Genomic DNA, 22,875 nt, shown 5'->3' with positions numbered 1-22,875 from the left:
CACCGGCCGTGCCGGATACACAAGACTGGCGGAAAAATTAGTACGTAATTGTTTTAATTCTGTAATCATTTTATATAGTTTATAACAAGCTATATTATATTAATGTCTGGTCATCTATTATATTTGAAATGAGCAGATAGACAGTTGTAAATACACATAGGATGAACTTGATCATGATCGATGTGTGTTATGGAAGGAGGCACGTATGAAAGAAGGAGTGTATAAAAATGATGAGTGTAAAGAAATGGCAGCCAGTATTGTAAGTTGTTGTAGTTTTCAATTTATGGTTGTCCTCCTAATTTTAGTTTATGTTAATCTACATTATATTTATATTTTTGCAGGATGAGTTTCAAAAGCAACGTATAGATGGGACAAGTGATGTGCCCAACGATGTCGATGCGATCACACACTTTTTGGTCCAGAGCATCCTGGCAGAGTTAGGGCTGCTGGTAAACATATTAACCCAACTACATTCTTTGGTAAGCCTAAATCCCGTGCCAGAGTAACAAAGCAAAAGTATGAGGAGTGCCTTGAAGAGAATAAGCGGCTAAAACTTACAAATGATGCCTTGGAGGAGCAACTTAGACAAAGTCAACAGGTTAAATGTGATTATAATATCCGAGAATTAAATTTATTAACTCACTTTTTATTAGTGATGGTGCTTAATTACATTTCAATAGTACTGATATTAATTTTAATTCTATTTTTAGTCATCTGTCGCATCTCATTCTGTTCTAGCCCGGCCAACACTATCTGAATCATCAAGAAGCCCCCAACCCAAAAAGGTGAATGATGCGGTTTGCTTTGACTCATTATGAGATACCTTTTATGTTGTTGCTCAGAGTTTAGAATTCTTTTTGTGTGACTAATTAAATCTTTTTGTAGAAATCTGGAGCACCTACTCCGGCGAGAACCACTATGGGTGATGAAACTAGAACGGCATGTCTCCTAGCCTCTGACTAATTTGTTTCAACTCATTTGATTAATCTGTGATAAGGATTTTACTAGTAATTTTAAACCTTTAATTCGTAAATGTATAAATCATTTGTTTATAATTATTTGAAATGTCGCTTTCAGATAATGGCTAATTCTCTGCCAAAACAAAGTATACCCAAAAGGAAGAGGTCAGGGAATGATATGACAAAAAATTCCATGCATAAGAAGGTAAAAATCTCGTCAAGAGTACGGCTCTAGTTATTAGATTCTCAGTTATATATCAAAGTCTCCTTAATAGTTGACATTATGGATGTTGAATCCGTCATATGATAGGTTTGCAATCCGGTTTTGAATGGCTTGCCTCAAACTCCTGGACTTGGGAAGGTAATTTCTGACATTTCCATACTAAAGTTGTACTGTACTGTTCTCTTTATTATATTAATTGGTTTGTTTAATATAGGGCGATCCGTGTGAGTTGATGATAGACTCTGATATCGTAGCAACGGGAATTGTCTTCTATTCCGACCCCGAGGAGGTGGTGAAAGTACATAATGAAGATTTGAGCAAAGACAATTACCGTGTCATGGTTAAATATGCTAAGAAACCTGCAGTCCATGTCATGGTTAAATATGCTAAGAAACCTGCAGTCCTCGTCCCGGTTCCGGTCCCTAAAAGTGATATAGAGATAGTCAAAGATGTTGTAGGGACGTTCGTGCAATGGCCTAAGAAACTCGTACTCATATCAAATAGGGTATGTGTATTGTTGTATTCATGTTATTTTGTTTTTTTGTAACTTCTTCAATATTTTTAGTTATTTGTCTTACTTTATAGGGTGAAGACACTGCATCTTCATCAGATTTGCTAGAGATTTTTTTGAATGATGCAACTAATCGTCTAGCCAAATTGGACGGAGATATTTTGATGACTATTGGTTGTGGTGTTTTCAACTCGGTAACGAACAACACGTTGAACGTATCGGTGGATGATATCACACGTGTCTGCAAACGAGGACGATATGCATCTGTTACCAATGTTGTTATATACATCAGGTGATGGTATTCACTATCTTCAATTGTATTATAATTAGATCATCCATTAGTCTTATACCTTCGCATGTCGTATTATCCAGGATTTTGCACGAGAAACTTCTTTCATCAAAAAACCAAAGCAAATTTGCTTTTGTGGATCCAGCAACGCTACAATCGAAGGCATCAAATTCGACAAAATTCACTCTAGATCTCATCACCTGGCTTAACAAAGCAAATGCAGAGTTTGTTTTGTTTCCTTATCTAAGGAAGTAAGTGTACATGTTTAAATATATACTGGATCATCTCATTGGTCTTGATGTGATTTAGGTTGGAAATGTTCAAGTTTCAACGTCAGTGTTTGTTTATTGCAGGCCACATCATTGGGTCTTATTGGTTATTAACTTTAGTGCTCGGAAGGCATGGTGGCTAGATCCAGCTGGTGGCAAAACCGCAAACTTTGAAATTGATAACAATATCAAGAGGTTAATATATTTTTATGTTTACATATGAACTTCAATCTCATCAAGTATTTTTTCAATATATTAAACTTATTTTCATTTGCATCCAGGGCTTTGAAAGGTTGTCTACAAGTAGGAAAAGGAAACTCAGGCTTTTCATTTTATGAAGAGAAGGTGAACAAGCTAACCTAGTGTTAATAACTTGTGAATTTAAATAGTATTAACGCATATAATTTATGAAAAATGTAGTGTATCCCTAGACAAGAGAATCACTGTCAATCTGGATTTTATATTATGAGGTACATGAAAGAACTTGTGGAAAGACAAAGCTCTGAGCCTGCATTAATGATAAGTTATATTCTACATCCATAGTATAATATTCAGCAATAACTCAGATTTTGATCTATCTATGTAGATATCTTAACTAGTTCTTAATTATTTTCAGTATTTTCCAAATAAAAAGTACGATGAGGGAGATATGATGGAAGTCCGCAAAGAATGGAGCGATCACATCAAACCATATATAAAAGAGAACGACGGAGCGGCCGATATGGTTTAAGAGAACGATGGAGTGGCAGATATGGATTGCTTAGCAGAAGAATTTAAAGCTTGTTGTTTCTTTTCTTTTTTTCCTAAACAATTGTGACTACTTATTAGTTTTTTCTTTTGATGCGGATATTGATATTCAAGATGTTTGATTTTATGAATAATCTTAAGATTATCTTGAATACATTGACTTATATACGCTTGTGCAATATTTTATTTTGTCTTGTTAATAATATCAACTGGCCAAGTCCCTAAAAATATTTACACTGAAAGCTCACTCGGCTCTCCTTTCCAGCCCATATCCATCAATTGATAACAGATCCGAAGATCGTGAGCCTGATAATAGATCCGAAGATCGTGAGCCTGCCCCACCCCTGCCCAGTCGGCCTACCCTCTACCGTAACACCTTATAAACTAAAATGTTACTGTAACCATACATATAGTAACTTGTTTCGGAAAAAATGTTACTGTAATACCTCCGGACGTAACATTTTTATAAATTAAAATGTTATTTAAGCATCCATATAGTAAGGGTTTTGAAAAAAAAAATGTTATCATAACAGTTCATAGTAACAGTTTTATTGGAAAACTGTCAGCTTAATACCGCATTCAAGTCCAAACATAAAACATATATGAGAGTATCGTAACAGTTTAAGACTTGATGTGTTATAATTACTCTGAAGACAGTAACGGTTTGTTCTCTAATATGTTATAGTAATCTGCCAATCGCAATAGTTTTTCTAAAAACAGTTACAGTTTTAACTATTCAATAACATAAATTTGTACAAACTGATACGGAAACCCACTAACGGTGACAGTTTAAAATTTATGCAACATTTCTATGCAACGATTTCGTAACAGTTTTTATAAACTTTCCGTAACAGGGGCTTTAGTAACACCGCAGAAAAATTTAAAACTTTTACAGAAACTATACGGTAACAGTTTATACCTGTTACCAAAAGCCATATTTCTACTAGTGCACGATGTAATCCATGTTGCTGATGAAAACTTCTATTACAGCACCACATTTCTTTCTTAATGAGTGATATCTCTGAAACAAAATACGAGATAACAACTCCTTAATGAGTTGCAGACATGCAAGTTTGATGAAATCAAACAACATCATTTTTTGTTTTCCACAATTATTTTTTCTGCTAAAAAAATTACATTAGAGAATTTCAGAGTAAACTTACATAGGCAAATGTGCTTAGAAACACAACTCTTTTGTACTTTGGAGAACCATCTTGTTTCAACTCTTTTTTTTTATGTTTTTTGCAGCTTCAACATGTAGAACTCAATGATGTCTCCTGCGACGTCACCCTTTATCATCAAATTATCCATCATCTTCCCCGATATCCGTAATTGAAGATTTAAATGCTCCCACGTCGTTGACCTGTTAATTTTATTTTTAAAAAGCTAGTCAATGATGGATCAAAAAAGGAGAAACAATGCATAACTTGGAACAAAATTTTGATGAAACCAGTCTTGGTTTCATCAGTTATTTCTCACTTAACTTTCATTGTTCTTTCTTAAAAAAGTGGTCACCAGGGGTGTCTCATTTCTGTTGAGTACCTTCAAGATCTTCAAGTTATTAACTGGTTTCAACTTCACCCCTTGTACTTCCTGCACCTCCTTGTTCTCCTTGCACTTAGGAGCTGTAACCTTTCTTATTTTCACAGTGGTGTAATCCTTCATTCTGATAGGTGGTCCCAAATTCCTTCTGTCTTCCATCATTCTTGTAATCATGTTACTCATCCTTTGTTCAGCACTGACTTCTCCCTATCCTTGCTCTTCGTTGTCACTCTGTGATAGTCCTAAATCGAATCTAGGTTGTTCACTTTCTAAATCAAGTAAATCCTTCGCCATTTTTACGGCTGAGTAGTAGAATACTCTTCCAACATTTGGCTTTGACGACGAACAACCTTTCTTATTGTATTCGGATTCAATTTTCCAAATAGCATCTTCGTCAATCACAAACTGAGTTTCGTTCTCTTCTTGTTCAATAATTTGCTTCGACGAAGAAGCTTTCTTCATTTCAGATTCCACCCGCTCTGCCACTTTGATATCCTCAATGTTATTTGAAGTCAACTCAATACTCTCTCCTTCTTGTTCATCATTGGTGACTGGCTTCGACGAAGAAGCTTTCTTCATTTCAGATTCCACCCGCTCTGCCACTTTGATATCCTCAATGGTATTTGGAGTCAACTCAGTACCCTCTCATTCTTGTTCATCATCGGTGACTGGCTTCGACGAAGAAACTTTCTTCATTTCAGACTTCACCTGTTTAGCCACCTTGATATCCTCAACGGTATTTGGAGTCAACTCAGTACCCTCCCCTTCTTGTTCATCATCGGTGACTGGCTTCGACGAAGAAGATATGACCTGCTCTTTTGCTACTCCTTCTATTTGTTTTAACAAATTTGTAAGGTCAACTTCTGAAAATACACTATTTAGAGTAATATGATCTTCTCCTTTTGCAGATTCGTGTTGAAGTTCCGCATCTTGTTGTGTTTCTCCATGGGTTGAATCCTTTTCTGGTTCCATCAGAAAATCTTCAAGAGTTTGAGCAACATCTTCCCGTATTTCAAAACTTGAAACCTTTTCTCCAGGCAGCAAAACCCCACCTTGTTCCATCACAACATTGTCATCATGTAGTAACCTTTCTTCAGACAGCGAAATTGTTTCTTGTTCTATCACGTGATCCATCACCGCTGCATCTATCATGTTAACATCCCTTGTTATCACCTGCAATATTAAGATATCTAAGTCATTTTATTTTTCATCTTCCCGTGTTTCAAAACCTAATGATGTAAAAATCTAAAACTTCTGAAAGAAAAGAAAGAACTGGCCAATTCATCAAACAAACATTAACTTGAAATGATGAAACCAAATCTGGTTTCATCAAAAAAATGATGAAACCAGATCTGGTTTCATCAAAAAATGTAACAAACATTAACTTGAAATGATGAAACCAAATCTGGCTACAACAAACCAAATCTGGCAGAAATGGTACATAATACCACACAAGTTTATGAAAGACTACCAATAAACTGAAATTTATGAAAGAAGTTAGAAATTTAACCTTTCGCCTCAATTTAACTCATACAAGTTTCTTGGATTTAAGAGTCAACAATGTTATTCATAGGCAATGAAACCCTTTCTGGTTCCACCAAACAACGCACAAAGCAACCTAATAAAACTAGATCTAACATATTACCTCAACATCTTCTTCACAGTTCGAAACCGCTTCAGGTACTATTGGAACATCCACTTTTTTTCTTTTACGTCTCAAATAAGTGTTTTGTACAGCTTGTTGTGCCCTGTCCTCGGCATCATATTTTGCCGGTAGTGATTCATCTTCTTCAGAAAGAGCATTTGTAGCATTGGTCCTAAGATTTTCAATCATGCTTCGCGCCCATCGGTATTTGGCTTTGTAGGAGTTAGCTTCACTGCTAGCACCAACATTTTCCTCAACTGGTTCAGGCACTTCATTTTCTGTATCACCAACCGGCACTTCATTTTCAATATCACCAACCGGCACTTCAGGTTCAACATAATCTATAGGCTCAACCAAGCGCATTTATGCTTCGTCATACTGAAGCAAGAATGATCCCTTTCGGTGACCAATATTCTCCTGTAATACACAAGAAAAATTGGTTTCAGCTAAAAAATTTGATGAATCCAAATTGGTTTCAGCTAGAATTTTTGATGAAGCCAAAATTGGTTTCATCAAAAAAAGTAAATCTTCTAAGTAAATATTTACCAAAATTGGTTTAAAATAAAATAGACGACATACCAAGCATAGCATTTTAATTGTAACAATTAATGGTAACAAGTCATAGCAATAATTCATAACATGCCAAAAGAAAAACAAAGCCAATTCCGACATACTTTGGACACCGAAATAATGGTTTGGAAAAACACAATATCCCATCTATCTATATATCAATCAGTGGAAATTATGTAGGTTGAGTGGTGGATGATTGACTGAGTCATAATATATGCTGCCCTACATTGCAAACATCATAACTATAGTAACCAAATTAATCAGTGCATAGACAGTACAAGATGAGGAGTTGTTACACTTGTGGTGTGAAGCTTTATTGGTGGAACATGGCATGATATAAAATTGACACATGGACGATATCTAAAACATAGAAGATTTCGAATATTGTCTAACAAAAATATGATATAAGACCCTCGAAGTTATCTAAGAAACAAAAACCCAGCTAGATTTTTTGATGAAACCAAAATTAGTTTCATCAGAAAAGTATATCTTCTAAGTAAATATTTACCTCAGACCAAAGTTCTGTTTTTCGACAAGATTCTCGAAGTTAGACAATACTTGTTGGCAGATGTTGCTAAGGTTCCATCTAGCAAACCTCGGATACTTGCCGAGCCCATCCTTTCTTTGTGCGATCTTTGTCATCTCTGCCAACCAATACTGAAAAAACAATAACAACCAATATTCAAATTAATCATCAAAAACATTATAAAAATACTTAACTTATGAATCAAAAAGAACAAATCTTAACTTACCAGCGGGTAAATGACGCAACCAACTACATTTTCTACGTCTTTTTTGTTTGTCATTAGTAAATCAAGTAGATAGTCATGAAAGACTTCCGGCCAACACACCTTATTCATATCAAACACCATGTACAAGTACTTTGCTGCCAGAGTTTGCCCACATTTGTTGGGGACGAATACCGAAACCAAAAGGAACATGACAAAAAACTTGACAAAGTCATCCGCTTTGGTTTCATATGTTAGAGCATTGCTCGGTCGAACTCGCATGCGTTGCTATCTCAGGCATGTTTGTCAATGTTAGTGATCAAAACTATAAGTCTTGATTTCTAGTCTATTACAGCTAAGTCTCGGACTAGGATAGAAAGTGTAGTTGAGCTCAAGGAATTCATGGCGATTCATCATACAAGTAGAATAACTACTCAAGGAACCGGTGGAACTTGTCGACAAAAAGGTATGTGAAGACTTGAACTTATCTATCACCCAAAAGTCTATCTACTCTATCTCCTACTTCTTGAGACAAAAAGTCGTATGCTATATACATATACTTAGATTATACACATTTGGTATTTCGATCCGAGTATACCTCGCCTATCTATATCTCGAAATATGTGTTGGTAAGCTTTTCGCTTCGACCAAGTTTATATTTACCTAGTGACGAAAGTCATGATATGTTTCAATCATCTTGAAAATTGTTTTGACGAGAAATTGTGCAACACTTATATAACATCCTCTAAATGATTGAAATGAGAGTTTAGATTACATAACCAATGATGGACATAAGCATTGTTGTGAAAACACACTTATGTATAAGTCCTATTCCTTGAACCAAAGTTTGCGAACTTTGTTGATCAAGAGAAACCGGAAGAATGGCTTGTTTCCAAGTCCGTGAACTGCCGAATTTCTCATCCCAAGAAATTTTGCTGGAGTTGATGAACTAGTTGCGTGAGTACCAGTCCGCGCGCGAACCGGAGGAAGGTCTCTTGCCGAGATTTTCTGCTGGAGTTTGTAAACTCTTTCGGTTGCTTAAGACCACGAACCTAGTGTGCGAACTTAAGAAGGTTATATATCTGAAGATGATTTCTGAACTTAAACTTTAAAAATACTAAGGAATGCAGTTTGCAAACCGTGGCTATAAAAGTTCATGAACCGATTCAAGTGAATCAAATCATCTTTGCTTCAATTTTGTCTTGTGTAGTTACATAATATTTCCTTGCAATTGAACAACTCTCTAACTAGTTCATTTGAGTCAGTTGAACTAGTTATGGTGAAAAAGAACATGGTTGATATTAAATGCTCATATGGCTAACCTTTTGGTTAACTATTGTTGAACCAACAATGTACACGTTTAGGTACGGTTAACAAACCTAGAAGCGTGCAGTTCATTTGTGTATAACAAACTAAGTTTTCGATCTAACGGTTGAGAAATATTAGCTTGAATCTAAATCAGGTTTTCATCTAACGGTGAATATTGATTGCTTTGTTACCAAGGAAGAACCCTGATTTGGAAGACTATATAAAGGAGACATATAGTATTGTGCAAAACTAATCCCCACACCTTACGTGTGATACTAGTTTGCATAAAAGAGTCAATTCTCCTTTAACCTTTGGTTTTCTTTTTCTAAAACCAGGTTAACGATTTAAAGACTTCATTGGGATTGTGAAGCCAGATCGATACTACTTTTATCGTAGTTATGTGATCTGATCTTGTATCTTCTATCGTACGAGTACAATCAGATTGATTGGCTTGAGATTTGATATCTCCGATAGACAAGATATAAAAAGTAATCACAAACATCTTCGTCTCATTGTTTGTGATTCCACAACATCTTGTTTCGCTACCATACGATTAAGATTGTTGTGAGGTGATTGATTAATCTAGGATGTTCTTCGGGAATATAAGACCGTATTATCAATTGGTTTCTGTTCACCTTGATTATTATCAAAAGACGGAACAAAAATTTCAGGGTTTTTCTGTGGGAGACAGATTGATCCTTTGATAGACTTGTCTGTGTGAGACAGATTTTTTTATTGTGAAAGTCTGCGATTTTGGGTCGTAGCAACTCTTAGTTGTGGGTGAGTCATCTAAGGGAATCAAGTGCGCAGTATCCTGCTGGGATCAGAGGCGTATGGAGTACAATTGTACCTTGGATCAGTGGGAGACTGATTAGGGTTCAACTACGTCCGGTCCGAAGTTAGCTTGCAGTAGGCTAGTGTCTGTAGCGGCTTAATACAGTGTGTGTTCAATCTGGACTAGGTCCCGGGGTTCTTTTGCATTTGCGGTTTCCTCGTTAACAAAATTTCTGGTGTCTGTGTTATTTCAATTTCCGTATTATATTGTTTTATTTTTATAATTGAAATAATACAGGTTGTGTGTTAGATCAATCAATTGGAGAATCCGACCTAACGGTTGTTGATTGATATTGATTGACACTTGGATATTGGTCTTTGGTACCATCCAAGTTATTCCTTGTATTTGATTATTACTCGCAGTTTCTGTTTGAGAAAATCAAATCAAGAGAGAGATATAAACTCGTTGATATACTTTTAATTGATTGAGTCTTGTTGATTCTCTAAAAAGTATATTCGAGTTTGTCCATACAGATTGCTAAGCAAAATATTGGGTGGTGTTGTTAGACCCCCGTTTTTCAGTTGGTATCAGAGGAGGCAAACACGTTTAAGACCTTACAAGTCTGTGTTTTTAGCGATCTGACTCTATGGACGGAGGTGCTATCTCTATTAACGTACCACCAGTCTTCGATGGCTCTAATTACTTATGGTGGCAAACTTCTATGCGAGCTTTTCTTCAAGCACGTGATTTTCAATCATGGGTATTTGTTGTTAATGGCTATGATGCTCCCGTTGTGGCAGTTGGAGATGTAAACGTTCCCAAACCTATTGATGAATACACCCCTGCTGAGAAAAATGCTGCAAAGAAAAATTCTGACGGTTTGAATCCTATCATACATGCCATTACCCCAAATCTTCAGCACCATGTGTCTAATTGCACTCGGTCTAAAGATGCTTGGGATATCTTAGAGACCGTATTCGAAGGTAACTCCAGTGAAAAGGAAGCTAGGCTTCAAAACCTTAATTCCGATTGGGAGAACCTTCGTATGGAAGATGAAGATACGTTTAATGAGTTTAATCACAAAGTGTCTGAGATTGTTAATGCATCGTTTGCATTGGGTATGACTATTCCTGAAAAGGACATTGTGATGAAAATCTCAGATCGCTGCCATCTAGATACGAGTCTAAGAATCATGCCATCGTTGAGGGAAATAACCTTGATAATCTTTCCAGAAATACATTGGTTGGAAAGCTAAATATCTTTGATCATGAGCATACATCCAAAATCGAAAAGGATGTTTCCTTTAAAGCACAGAGGAACACTAAATTACTTGATAAAAGTAAAAGTGTTTATGTCTCTGAGGATGATCAGTCTGAGGATGATTTTTCAGATGAAGATATTGACAAATCAGTCTCCTTGATCACAAGACAGTTTAGGGATATTCTATTGAAGAGAAGTAAACGGTTTTCAAGAGACAAACCTAGGTCGTCAGATAAACCTCACAATCGCGTCCCTCCTAAAAACAGGGATGCTGACGAGGCTGATGACGAGGATATGCCACAATGCTTTAAGTGTAAAGGTTTTGGTCATTTTGTAAACGAGTGCCCAAATCTTAGAAAATATACTGGAAACAAAGGTCTTGCTGTAACACTTGATGAGATGTCTGAGATCTGTGATTCTGATGAAGACAGGAAATCAAGTGTCGGTATTCTATGTGAAAACATTGATTTTGATAATTATAGCAATACGTATATCAACCTTGATGGTTTCGATGAAGAGGAGAATCCAATCAAGCTGGAAGAATCAATTGACCATCCTTTGGAAACGCTGGTTTTAATGTTTCAGGATCCACTATATGTCTAGCTGCGTTCACACCTCAAATGCCTGAATACTATCCAAGTTTTACGTGCTCGTTTCGTTCTCATAGGGGTCATGAACTATCAAGATGTTACAAGTACAAGCATCAAGTGAGGCACGCCAACAAACTTCTACGAAGAGCAAATCGATTGGCAAGGAAGCTTAAACTTTCCCAGAAGACTGCTGAGGTATGTAGGATTTTATCTTCGACTAAGAAGTTGGTTTCCAATGACAAAATTAGACCATTAGAGAAGAAAGTATGGTCAAATCGTTTTGATAGACAAAAGTCAGAGGATTCCTCTCAAGAGGAAAATGGTGGACGAATTGTTGTTCACCATAGCACAAATTAATTGTGTTGCTTGGTAAATCTTGTCTCATGTGCCTGATCAAAAGAGATGAGATTGTGTACTGCTCAGGCTTCAGAAAAAGTTTTTTTTCTTAGGTTTGTGTTTCTTGTCTATCAAATAAAGTAAAGGGTTATTATCGACAATTCTACTCTTTATAGGGTTTAGAATTGGGCGTCCACGAACCTGTGTAAAGGGTTGCGAACCCTACATTCCTTTTTCCTGTCTAATATCCTTTATATCTTAAGACTGCTTGTTGAGATTGTGAATTCCTCTCACAAAAACCAGTTGTTTATAACTATTCTCCAAGCATCATGTATTTGGATGGAAAAGATGTCAACATGATTGTTAAGCCATCAATCAAGGAAAAAGAGAAATCTCTATTAACTGCTTCCCTGAAAAGAAAAAGGAGAAATACAAGAAAGACAATGGTTGTCCCTTCTAACTCTCAGAAGTTTTCCGATGTTCTTGATGAGTTGAAGGAAGTAAGAAAGGAGATTAGTGAAATAAAGGCTTGTGTTTTAAGATCTTTGGAAATTCAGAAAGCCCTGGTTAGACATTATCATCCAAGACGGTTTGTTGGTATTGACTCCTTCCTCCATGAACCTTATATTCCAATGGATGTTGACGAAAAGGAGTTCGGGAATGATAAAGAATTTCTCAAAGGCATTGTTGCCTAGTGTGTCTTATTTTTGGTTTAGTTGGAAGAATAACTAGTGCTTGAATAACAATGATTGTGGCTACACATAACTATTATTTTTCATCTTCTTGTGTTATTTTTAGGTTTATTAGTATAAAATTCTAAAAATATTTGGAGGATGATGTTTTTGCAGTATTAATCTTTATGATTTGTGATATTGCAACTTGTTATGGGATATGTATATTTGCGTCCGTGAACTTGAAGGTCCCATAATTTGTCAAAAGTAAAGTCGTTCGTGTTCGGTATTCACGTACTGGTAAAAGGATGAATGAACTTTTGACAAATACAAAAGTTAAGCCTATATTGTCAATTATGTTGATGTAAGATAGGTTAAAATCTTTTTTTTCAAGGATTATGTCTATTATTGTTTTTATGCAAATAATGATTGAAGATAGAATGAATCCTTGTGTATTCCGCAGTATTGATCATCCCTGATCCATATTCGTATGTATTACTGTGAGGCTCCGTAATGTGTTTTATGTTGAGCACGATACAACCAAGTTGATTATTTTTGATTAGCTTTGTTGGTTGTTCCGTAAGGTACTTTATGTTAAGCATTTTGAACTAAATTAATCATCTTGTTTGGCTATTTAGTAATTGCTCCGTAAGTTTTCTTATGTCGAGCAAAACAATTGACAATTAAATTGATTACTTTCGTAATTAGTTTGGTTGTGTATTCCAATTAGATTAATTATGGGTTCTCTTGTAATTAATCTAGTTGAGTATTTTTGTGTCTCCATGAGTTTTCTTATGTTGAGCACAAACAATTGAATTGATCACTTTTTGTGTTTGATTTGATTGCGTATACCGATTAAATTAGTCACGGGCTTTACTTGTGATTAATTTGATTGAGATTTTGGATATAAAAAATCATTCTTATGGTTTTTGATGTCCAATAAAATCCTTATTTTCTTTGAAATTAAGGTCGCTCTTGTTGTTCTTTCGGGAATGACATCAAATGGGGGAGAGTTCTTTTGAACTTGTGCTTAATGGTCATATCTTGAGGGGTGTGCGGCTGTGGAATTTTAGGGGTTATCTTGTATCTTTAAACTCCTTGATGAATGCTATTAGCTTCGGCTATATGATTGCATCTAAATAAGATGATGTGTGTTCTTTCTTTTTAGTCATGAAATGTCTCTTACGGAAATTTGATTATGATCCCGTTCTTGTACCTTTGCCAATTTTATTGACAAAAAGGGGGAGAATTAATATGTAGTTCACACTACAAATACATATGGTCTTCGGGTCATTATGTAAGGGGGAGCGGTTTCCATGTGAGATGAAGTATTGACTAAGGGGGAGTGATACATATCACCATAGTATTATTGTTGAAGTTGTGATACAATTAAACTTTGACGCTGTGTAATAATACTATGACATTGTATAACAATGATCGAGACCGATGCTTTCTCATTGTTATACCTACGGATCTTCAACAACGGTGATGCTAAACTTACAACCTTTGGGATCATTGGAGTACTTGGAAGTGACGAAGATTTCGAGGAATGTTGAAGATTAGACATGTGGAATAGGAGCTACTTAAGTTTCTTTATCTTTTTTGTATTCCATATGTATTGATAGTTTGGTCACTAAAATTGACAAAGGGGGAGATTATTAGAGCATTGCTCGGTCGAACACGCATGCGCTGTGATGGTTTATCAAAAGTGATTGTAGTAGTGGTAAAAACAGGGTCTTTTCAGACTTGTGAAGAAAACAGTTTTTAGATTTAAATTTAAACAGGCAAATAAAAAGAGTTGTTCAAAGTTATAGAGAAAAACACCAAGACTAGGATTCCATCAATGACCATTTTAATAGTAAACTCTAAATAGTTCTTATGCAATTTTATCTTTAAAATCAATTCTAATATTTGCCTCAAATAATTTTTTGAAGTAATAATTGTAATTAAAAAGTATAAAACATCAAAAGTTACTAAAACCCAGCATGCTTCATCAAGTCAATTCACAATTACTCAATAAAAACTATTAATTCAATTTTAATTCATGCAAATAATCAAATAATAATATTGCAAATAAATGTAAAAATTAGAATTATACCAATAAATTTTGTGCCAATGGCTTCCTCCATCGTCTCGGCTAATGGGTTTAGCTCCTCATCCCAAAAACACACTCACAAGATAAATTCATGGCTAAAATAGGTGTTTTTATTGATGATTATATGATGAAATAGGAATTAGCAACGCTGTAGAAGTGTTATAGCGTCACTGTTACAAATGGTGTAAGTGCTGAGAAGAAACGATAGGACTAAAGTGCTGTAAATAGCGACACAGGGTGTAAGCTGCTGGAAAGAACGATACAAGCCGTGTGCTGTAAACAGCGACAGCGTGTTCTGGTTTTAAGAATGATGAAGAACGACTGCCTTAGCAGGTCTGTTCTTCCTCTTCTTCTTCCTCCTTGAACAGCAGCAGCAGCAGCAACAATCAATGGTATCTTCCTCGTTTCGGCTCTGAACTCTCTCCTATTTGTCTCTAAACTTTTCTAAAACTCTTTATGACTTGAAACCACTCTTATATATCCCACAGACCCCAAATATCTCGTATAAATTCCGACTTTTTCTTTTCTTTTTCTTCTCTGCGCTGTTGAGAGAATAATCGCTTCTGTTGAGCTTCTTCACGTGCTGTTAGCTATAAAATAGCTACCAAACTCTTCCCTAGACTTGAATAAGACCATGTACATGTTAATACAGCGTCAAAGTCCTCCAGAAATCTCTCAAAAATCTTTGAAAGTGCACAACAGGACACGTCTCTCTGTTTTAACTTTGATTGCTTATCCCGGATATTCTAGCCCAATTAAGCCCATGAAATCATCCATACTAGAATTCTATATCCATATCACGTCCAGCCCAATCAATTTCCGGTGTTTAATCTCCCTAAAACAGCTCCAACAATCGGATCAAAATTCAACAGCGATATGCATGGCCTTTCCCGCCAAAAACCTGTATTTGAAATTTGAAGAAGACCTCCCCCTATCCAGTTCTGGTGTCCCTTTAGCAGCTGTCTGGAAATGGGTCACCCCTTAGTAATTAGGTTACCCCTTATCCAAAGTGAGAGTCCGTATAGTAATTTTCTCCCACGAGCGCAAAAACCACTTTTTTAGCCAATTTCGCCGCAAAAGCTTATTTCTCCAAAAATACCTACAAGGACATAAAAAGCCATAATAAGTACAAAAAATGGGTACTAACACAATATACAATTGGGCTATATTAGACACATAAATGCGTCTATCACGCTGCTATCTCAAGCATGTTTGTCAATGTTAGTGATCAAAACTATAAGTCTTGATTTCTAGTCTATTATAGCTAAGTCTCGGACTAGGATAAAAAGTGTAGTTGAGCTCAAGGACTTCATGGTGATTCATCATACAAGTAGAAGAACTACTCAAGGAACCGGTGGAACTTCTCGACAAAAAGGTATGTGAAGACTTGAACTTGTCTGTCACTCAAAAGTCTATCTACTCTATCTCCTACTTCTTGAGAAAAAAAGTCGTATGCTATATGTATAGACTTAGATTATACACATTTGGTATTTCGAGCCGAGTATACCTCGCCTATATATATCTCGAAATATGTGTTGGTAAGCTTTTCGCTTCGACCAAGTTTATCTTTACCTAGTGACGAAAGTCATGATATGTTTCAATCATCTTGAAAATTGCTTTGACGAGAAATGATGTAATAACTATATAACGTCCTATAAGAATGTTTCAATGATTGAAATGAGAGTTTAGATTACATAACCAATGATGGACATAAGCATTGTTGTGAAAACACATTTATGTATAAGTTCTATTCCTTGAACCAAAGTTTGCAAACTTTGTTGATCAAGAGAAACCAGAAGAATGGCTTGTTGCCAATTCCGCGAACTAAGTCCACGAACTGCCGAACTTCTCATCCCGAGAAATTATGCTGGAGTTGACAAACTAGTTGCGTGAGTACCAGTACGCGAACCGGCAGAAGGTCTCTTGCCGAGATTTTCTGCTGGAGTTTGTAAACTCTGCCGGTTGCTTAAGTCCGCGAACCTAGTTGTTTATGGGTGAAAACTATTCCTGTCGAATTTGATAATTTGGGGTGTGTGGATGAGGAATGAATCTAAACCCTAAACAAATGCACTTGACGGGAGTGCTTTGTGATTCGAGAAATCAATCTGTATAATTGTGGCCTAAACCAAGAAATGGACGTTCCAGACTTGCTTCGGTCACAAAATGAAGGAGATGAGGTTGATCTTAGGGAGGGAAGAAAAGAAGGTGTTGAGATTGTGAAGGTGTTGGATGTTTTATGACTTGTATCAGAAAGCTGAACTGGCTTGCAGGATGTAAGCTATCAGTTCTGGTGTTTGAATACGATTGTATCAACACTTGGTTTCTGTCGTGTCTTGTCTTGTTTGAAAATAGGGAGGAGAACCTATTTATACAAGTCATTGAGCCTAACCCACGTCTCTCATGGGAAATGGAGAAAGTGGAGTGATGGAGTAGTGGAGTTGCGTGTGTTAGTGCTACACGATCAGTCTTGCCCACTTCTCCTATCATCACTAACTGTCCATGACTTCCTGACACGTTCTTGTGATGGCGCGTTATGCGATGCACGCTGTAAACCGCCAGACCAATACCCCAGTATGTATCCCCCAGTTTGTGACATGATCGATGTCTCGATTGTGTGGATCGTGGGACCCACATGAAGTAGCATGTAATGCTAGGTTAAATAACTAAGTTATTTGGGAATTTGATACTTGTAAAATATCACGTGAATTCTATGCGTGTAATGCATCAAATATATTCAGCATGTATGAAGCATCGCTGTTGAGTGTCTTAAAATAGCATCATGTCCAGCCTACTTCATGTGATGGTTTGGAGGCCGCGCAAGCAAGTCCTCTCTTGGCCGACCGCATGGTGTGGTAGATTGGCGGATGGTAATCACCACGACACCTCATTGACCAACTAACTCCTGACCAGGGCTGTATAACCAAGCAGGTGAAGTTGAACGGACGAGATGATCTTTGAGACACTCATCTGCGACCATTGGTGGAATTAGGGTTTATGAAGAGGTGCGCAAGCATCACTCTTCAGCTTGGTCGAATCCAAGCTTGGGACACGATTTTGGAAAGGCCGATTGGGCATGCGTGTAGACGGCATGACGGTGTACATGCCCATACCTCATTGTCTCGTGAAAGTGTAATCTAGATCGCTCAATTTTTCCGACTAAGAGGAGCGGCTAGGATTGATTTGCGACAGAGATTTTGTGCCGCAAAGGCCGCGCGTCATGCCAACTTTGGGCGCGCGTTTCGAGGCGACCAAGCTTGGTCGATCTTGGCCGATTAGTCTGGTGTGCAGACGACGGGCTGATGTACACGCCTATATCTCATTGTCCCATAGAAACGTGATCTAAGCCACTCAATTTGTCCGGCAAAGTTGAGTGGTCTTGATTAGTTTGCAACTGGGAGGTGTGACCACGCCTAGTTTGGGCGTGCGAATCGAGGCAACCAGGCATGATATGCCTTGGACGATTGGGTGTGGAGATAGATGGGCCCACGATGATCATGTTGATGCGTATCGGACCTGCCTAGTCTATTCCTGGACCCTTCATTCATGTAGGAGAAAATGGACGCTGGTGATGTTCAAACCCTAATTAGGGTTTCACCGGTCGTGCGTCATGCCTTGTTTGGGCGCACGAACTGGAACGATCAACTATAGTTGGTCCTGACCGATCGGTCATGTGTGTAGGCGGGACCATGGTGATTGTGTTGACATGCTCTAGGCCCTTTGAATCTACATCTACGCACACCATCTATGCATGCGAAGATGAATGGTTGAGACTGCTTTGTGACACATGTAATGTGCCGCAGACCCTAAATTAGGGTTTCACGTCCGCGCTGCTTTGGCTGGACGATTTGGAAAGCCATGCTACCCTTTTGGGGAGGCCGACCATGCGGGGCCCGTATTGGGTCGGTGGTGAATACTCCAATACATGCCTGGGGGATATGGATCCGATCTAAGCCATCCAATCATGCTGGTGAAGTTGGATGGTCGTGATCGTTTCTGAGACTGATACGGACAGTCCAGATGCTCGATCGGGCTAGTATAACACTCCGAGAGTTGTAGCCTGTACGGGTATTTCGTACATGCCTCCTTATTTAATGTTTGGAGATTCGTGTTTCTCTGCTGAGAGCGATCACTCAGTCGTCATGCCGCACCAATAATGAGAATGGAGTAGTACAGGAAATACAAGGTTGGTCATGCATTAATTTGTAATGCTATAAGTTTTATAGAAGAAGTATTCTCCACTTTATTAGTGGCTTTATCCTTTGCAGGATGTTAGCGCATAGTTTTGGCTTTTACAATTTTATCCTTAAACGAAAATCCACCATCAACACCTTTACAGGATATCAGTGCTAAATTTGGTTTTACAATTTTAGCCCTGAACTAAAATTCACCATCAACACTAGTGTGCGAACATAAGAAAGTTATATATCTGAAGATGATTTCTGAACTTAAACTTTAAAAAGACTAAGGAATGCAGTTTGCAAACCGTGGCTATAAAAGTTCATGAATTGATTCAAGTGAATCAAATCATCTTTGCTTCAATTGTGTCTTGTGTAGTTACACAAGATTTCCTTGCAATTGAACAACTCTCTAACTAGTTCATTTGAGTCATTTGAACTAGTTATGATGAAGAAGAACATGGTTGATATGAAATGCTCATATGGCTAACCCTTTTGTTAACTATTGTTGAACCAAGAATATACACGTTTGGGTACGGTTAACAAACCTAGAAGCGTGCACTTCATTTGTGTGTAACAAGCTAAGTTTTCGATCTAACGGTTGAGAAATATTAGCTTGAATCCAAATCATGTTTTCATCTAACGGTGAATATTGATTGTTTTGTTACCAAGGAAAAACCCTGATTTGAAAGACTATATAAAGGAGACATCTAGTGTTGTGCAAAACTAATACGTGTGATACGAGTCTGCATACTAGAGTCGATTCTCCTTTAACCTTTGGTTTTCTTCTTCTAAAACCAGGTTAACGACTTAAAGACTTCATTGGGATTGTGAAGCCAGATCGATACTACTTTTATCGTAGTTGTGTGATCTGATCTTGCATCTTCTATCGTACGAGTACAATCAGATTGATTGGCTTGAGATTTGATATCTCCGATAGACAAGATATAAAAAGTAATTAAAAACATCTTCGTCTCATTGTTTGTGATTCCACAACATCTTGTTTCGCTACCATACGATTAAGATTGTTGTGAGGTGATTGATTAATCTAGGATGTTCTTCGGGAATATAAGACCTATTATCAATTGGTTCCTGTTCACCTTGATTATTATCAAAAGACGGAACAAAAATTTCAGGGTTTTTCTGTGGGAGACAGATTGATCCTTTGATAGACTTGTCTGTGTGAGACAGATTTTTTTATTGTCAAAGCCTGCGATTTTGGGTCGTAGCAACTCTTAGTTGTGGGTGAGTCATCTTAGGGAATCAAGTGTGCAGTATCCTGCTGGGATCAGAGGCGTAGGGAGTACAACTGTACCTTGGATCAGTGGGAGACTGATTGGGGTTCAACTACAGTCTATTCCGAAGTTAGCTTGGAGTAAGCTAGTGTATGTAGCGGCTTAATACAGTGTGTGTTCAATCTGGACTAGGTCCCGGGGTTTTTCTGCATTTGGGGTTTCCTCGTTAACAAAATTTCTGGTGTCTGTGTTATTTCAATTTCCGCATTATGTTGTTTTATCTTTATAATTGAAATAATACAGGTTGTGTAGGATCAGAATCTCGCAATGATAATGTTTCAGCGAAATTATCAATGACACAGCATAACAGCGTCGGAGAACAGTTTCAGAAATGATAGAATAAATGACGTCATCTAAAATCACGAGAAAGATGTGATAGTTCTGCGAAGATTAGAGAGTTTGCGAAATTAACAATTGTAAGGTTGCGAGAATATCGCAGATCATTTCCGAAAATAAAGGACTGATTAGCTGTCATCCACTATGTATTTTCTTATAAATAGTCGTTCGAGTTGTAAAGAAAGGGGGGGATCTTTTTTGAGTAAGAAACAAGTAAATAGGAGAGAGAAAGTCTAGAACAGAGATCATTCTTGATTTCTTTATCTTTTCTTGTAAGAATATTCAAAGATTGTTCAATAAAATAAAGAGTTTAAACCTAAAATGAGTTGATTAATAATAAAATCATACGAGGGGTGTAGTGTAGGATTACCTGCAACTACATAATGGCGCTAGAAACATGGACGAGTTGAAGATTATTCTAGAAAAAGCTAAAGATTGATATTGAGATTTGTGAAAATTTAAAGTGATTGATTAAGAATTTTTCATAATTTCTTGCAATACTGTTAGCATTGAAGAAATGGCTAGAAGAAAAAATACATCCGAACAACCGACTACTATTAGAAGAAGCAAAAGAATTGCCGGAAGAGAAAGAAGTGAAAAGGGAGAATCTACTAGAATGAGAAATAATAGAGAAAATCAAATTCAACCGCCAATTCAACAAACACTAGTTCAAGAGAGGAATACAGATTATGACAGGGTGAGCATACACACTTGGCGATCAAATTCAGCAGAAGAAATAAAAGAAGAGCAACAAAACAGAAATATTAGACAGGAAGAGAGAAATCAAGAAGCAGATGAAGGAATAATTCATGGAGGTGAGGAAATTGGAGCGTTAGAAAAATTGAGACGAAGAATACATGAAGAAAAGAAGATTTGAAGCAGAAGGGCGTGCAAATTTAACAAGGCAAAATCACGAATTAAGGATGGAGAATATAAGACTACAGAATATAAGATCGAGAAGTATTACAAAATCATATTCAAGATCGAATAGAAGAGAAATGAGGCGAAATTCACCCACAATCAATGCTATAAATAATATTCAAGAAGAAATATCAAATCCTAATGAAGAATATTGCGAAAATAGAGAAAGAATTGATGATCGTTACGTTCCACAAAATGAAACTTTTGATGATGGGAAAATTGGAGGAAATCAAGAGAACGGGCAAAATCAGGGACAAAATAACCAAAATGGCGAAGGAAATCAAGAGGAAGGAAGAAGAATTCTACATGTGAGAGAAACTCAAAGAAATCAACAGACAATTGAAGAAGAAATTGAAAGACATTATGTTGAACAAGCACGTTTAATCTGCGAACGTGAGAGATTGAGAGCGGAAATGGAAGAACAAGAGTTTCAGGAGACAATTCTCCAGAACAATCATAACAATCGAGAAAGAAGGCGTACACAAAACCGGAATAATGATAATCTCAATGAGGGGTATGATAGAGTAAAGAGAATGGCTGAAAGATAGCGAATTGAATTGATAAGAAATGAACAAAATAATAGAGGGTAAAATGAAAGGCATCATCATTTGCGAATTCAAGATAGAGATGAGGAAGAGAATCGCAGAAGAAGACGAGATGAGGATAAAGAAGAAGAGATGCAAAATTTCGCGAGAGAAGATAGACGTGAACGCAGAAGAAGAGAAGCAAAATTAAAGAGACCAATGGATCAAGATTCAGGTGTAAATAAACAAATCTTGAAAGAATTAGAAGAACTGAGAGGAATGCTAAATAACAGAGGAGAAGTAGGTAGAAGACAATTGGATGAAGCAATAGAAGAAGCTGCGAAAACTCCATTTACAAGGGAAGTACAATTAGGAGGAATACCACCGAAATGCAATTTGCCCGCATTAACCAGCATTTTTGATGGAACAACTTGTGCAATTCAGCACATTAAATCATGATGCGGTATTGTGCAAATATTTCGCATCCAGCTTAACAGGAGAAGCGTTAAAATGGTTTGAAGGTTTACCAAAGAACACAATAACCTCCTTCAATCATTTGCAGACTACATTCTTGGGGGCATATATAAGTAATAATTCCTCACGACCTGGTATAGAAGATGTGTTTGGATTAAAACAAAGAATTGGCGAAAATTTGAAACACTTGACTAAAAGATGGAGAACTATGTGTAGCGAAATGGCTGGCCGTGTAGATGAGAGATATCTCATATTATCATTTATCAATGCTATGTTTGCAACAAACCTATTGTATGTCAAATTTTCAGAGTCAAGAATACGATTGCAATGACTGAATTGCGAGAATTTAAAGAAGAATACATTGCTCTAGAGGAAAGGCAAAATGAAATCGAATCATATCCAGTTGCGAACACCAGCTCACAAACAGCGAATGCAAGCTTATTACCCAAGCTAATAAACACAGTGGCGAATACTTCGCAAGTACAACAAGAGAGAGTGACAAGTAACAATCAGCAGAAATTGGTAGCTATGGGGAGCCGAGATCAAGAAGATTATGAAAGAGAAAGAAATTTCTCCAATTATGGAGGAAATAACAAGATTCAAAGGCTCGATCAACCACAAGAAACTTATGG

Source organism: Papaver somniferum, unplaced genomic scaffold (genome assembly GCF_003573695.1).
Source record: "Papaver somniferum cultivar HN1 unplaced genomic scaffold, ASM357369v1 unplaced-scaffold_18, whole genome shotgun sequence".
NCBI classification, from domain to species: Eukaryota; Viridiplantae; Streptophyta; class Magnoliopsida; order Ranunculales; family Papaveraceae; genus Papaver; species Papaver somniferum.
Note: the sequence above shows the minus strand (reverse complement) of the source record.